Genomic DNA, 3,565 nt, shown 5'->3' with positions numbered 1-3,565 from the left:
TATTGGATTAAATCTGAGCTCATCAAGCAACCTTAATGGTTAATAAGAGTGTTGTCTCCCTAGAGGTCATGTGCTCATGCAGCATGTCTGGAGGTGAGTGTGGGTTATCAAGAAAAATTATGAACATATATTATCTTGTAATCATTCTAAACTATTAAAACCATATTAGACTAAATCTTTAATTTGACCATATTGAAGGAATAAATCCATTATTTGACCTATAGTTTAGTTTAAATATATTAGGTGTATAAATTTGCATATAGTATAAGTATTGAAATGTGACAAGAGATTTAAAGCTGGATGATGACGAATGATATGTAAATTAATTAATTTGGCCAACGACATATAAACAGTGGCGTGAGGCTGAGGTTATCCTAACATGGTGGATGGGCTTTGAATTACATTTTAACAAAGCCGAAAAGCAGATAAAACGACAACACATCTCCTAACTATTATTATTAATCACCTTTTGTCTGCTCCATATACATTATTGTTTCCAAAGTCCCTTTGCTTCGTATCTCCCGAATCTCATGATTGACCGCATTCCACAATCCCCCACCCTTATAAATCATCACCACCTTCATTCACAATCAAACAATACTCTTTGGCTTGTATGTTCATATATATGTGCATAGCATGAACTATGAAGAACTACTGCTCGGTGTTTATGGTGGGAATTTATAGAAGAGGCCATTAGAATGGGATATGGAGACCTTGTTATACGAAGCTATAATGCCCAGAAGGATCGAGTTCGAGTAGAAGATCTCGTGAGAAGATGTGAGGTAGGCCCGGCTGAGAGAGGATTTCTCTTCACAGACACTTTGGGTGACCCTATTTGCAGAATAAAAAACAGTCCGGTTTACACTATGCTGGTACCACTCTTTAATTTCATATATATATCGTCGGATCGTCATTAATGATTTATATTTGATGCACTGACGATGTCGTTTTATTGAATTAATATTAGGTAGCCGAGTTGGGTAACCAGCTGGTTGGTGTCATCCAGGGGTCTATGAAGCTTGTAACTCTTCATAAACCTCCCAAGAATCTAGCCAGGGTGGGGTATATCTTGGGTTTAAGGGTTGTGCCTCTTTATCGGCGACAAAGGATCGGGTTTCGGCTGGTGATCAAATTGGAAGAATGGTTCGTTGTCAATGGTGTTGATTATGCATACATGGCCACGGAGAAAGATAATGAGGCCTCCTTCAAGCTTTTCGTGGACAAGCTAAGCTATGTCGAATTTCGGACGCCTGCCATTCTTGTAAACCCCGTTAGCCATCGGATGTTAAGGATATCGTCAAACTTCGAATTTGAGAAGCTCAAGGTCGAAGAAGCTGAATCGTTATACCGTAAATTCATGTCTTCGACGGAGTTCTTCTCGAATGATATAGGCAATATATTGAGAAACAAGCTAAGCTTGGGGACATGGGTGGCTTATCCGAGAGGCGAATCATGGGGGTCAACATTTCCTAGTAGTTGGGCAATGCTTAGTGTATGGAACAGTGGGGAGCTTTTCAAGTTGAGGCTAGGGAATGCGCCTTCATCTTGTTTGATGTACACCAAGAGTTCACAATTGATGGAAAAGCTTTTCCCATGCTTTAAATTGCCGGCCATACCGGACTTTTGGCAACCGTTCGGGTTCTATTTCGTGTACGGAGTGTATCGCGAAGGCCGATGTCGGGCAAGCTGGTGCGGACCCTGTGCCGACTCGTGCATAACATGGCATCCAAGTCAAAGGATTGTAAGGTAATTGTGACGAAGTAAGCGGTAGCGACACATTGAGACATCACATCCCACATTGGAAATTCTTATCGTGTCCGGAAGATTTGTGGTGCATAAAGGCCATGAAAAACGAAGAGAGGAATAGCCTCATTGAAATGATAAAATCCCCGCCAACCACTCTTTTTGTTGACCCCAGAGAGGTATGAACTAAACAAAACCTGGCCCCTCTGGTCTGACCGCCCAAGCCTACCCCCCCAACTTAAATGAAGGTGGTATTACATTATCCCAATTGACATGTGTATCCCATCTCCTGGTGGGGGCTTTTCTCTTGTTTCTTTCACACTGTTGACACAAAATCTCTTAAGATTTCCTTAATTAGTTGCAACCCAAACTGTCCTTTACATGTAACCAGAAATGGATAGAGATTGAGGGGTGTTGAATGCGACTGTGTTTTCTGGAAATTTTAAATTCTCACTTAATTTATATACTTTATTAATTTTGTATCACTTGAAATTCTATATTTTGTACGCCTAATTTCTCTTGATTCTTACTAGGGTGGGAATAGGCCAGACCGGCCTACAGGGACCTACGGCCTGAGCTACATAAAGCCTAGTCTGACCTATTTAATAAAAAGATCAGGCTCGGGTATTTTTAAAAGTTTGTTAAACTAAATAGACAGGCTTAGACTTGTTAAAAAGCCTTATAAGCCTGATAGGCCGGCTTATATAAATATATATACTGTACGCACCAATTTTTTACCCAAAAAATATATTACAGAAATTATTTTAAAAGGCCATACCCTGCTACCCAAGCACCACCCAAGAGCAGACAAAGATTCTGTCAACACACCTTTTCCTCTTATTAGGATTCAAACTCCTAAAAATAGGATAGAATTTTGCTAGGATTTAAACTCCTAAAAATAGGATAGAGTTCTACTATGATTTAAACTCCTAAAGATAGGATCCACAAGCACTATAAATAGCCATTGTAACTCACTATTGTAAGACACGATTTACAGAAAAAATACAGAGGAAAACACGGAAAATACAAAGGCAAAACTATTGTAAACGATTCGAAGTAATAAAGGTGAAAGCTTTTTTTATCATTCGTTTGTTTCTCTTTACTCTTCACTTACATGCGTTATTAATCGTGTTTTCTTTGGAGAACCCCAAAGACAAATGTTTTAGCTGATGACCCAGAGGGAGTTTTTTTCGAAACTTTGATTTCAGATCTATGCTCCCTAGAAGCTATTTCGCAAAAACAAATTACATTTTTGGAATGAAAGTACGAAAATCTATCAAAAAATGAAAACTTTTTTATTTTTGTCGGTTTTAATCTTCAATGTTCTTTGACATTTACCCACTTAATTTACATTCCTTTCATTTTAATCCCTTAATTAGTTTATATATATATATACATATTGCTAATTTTATTTTTAATTTATCACTTTTAATTTTTTCTCTATTTATACTTTTAATATATATATATATATATATATATTTATATATATATATATATATTATATTTTCTTTGCATTTTTATTATTACTATTATATTATTATTTTTACTATTATATTTTCTTTTTATTCTACTTTTTATATTATATATGTATATTTTTTATATTTTTTTATTATTATTTTTTACTTTCTCTTTCTTTTTATTATTCTTGTATTATTACTTGTATTATTTTATATTATTTATTTTGTTATATATATATATATATATATGCGTATGTTCTTTTTAAATATTTTAGTTTTTATACCTATTATTAATATATATTTGGTTTTTTTTATTTTAAGTGCTATATTTTATAATATTATACATATTTTTCTATTAATTTTCT

The 3,565-nt window shown here is 35.0% G+C and overlaps 1 pseudogene; it reads left to right on the top strand.

Moving 5' to 3' along the window:
• The first annotated feature begins 605 nt into the window (after window positions 1-605).
• LOC120179182 lies at window positions 606-2,228 on the top strand (annotated as a pseudogene).
• Window positions 2,229-3,565: the final 1,337 nt, after the last annotated feature.

This window comes from Hibiscus syriacus, unplaced genomic scaffold (genome assembly GCF_006381635.1).
Source record: "Hibiscus syriacus cultivar Baekdansim isolate YM2019G1 unplaced genomic scaffold, ASM638163v2 tig00112407_pilon, whole genome shotgun sequence".
Classification (NCBI taxonomy): domain Eukaryota; kingdom Viridiplantae; phylum Streptophyta; class Magnoliopsida; order Malvales; family Malvaceae; genus Hibiscus; species Hibiscus syriacus.
This window is presented reverse-complemented; position numbering and strand designations above follow the sequence as displayed.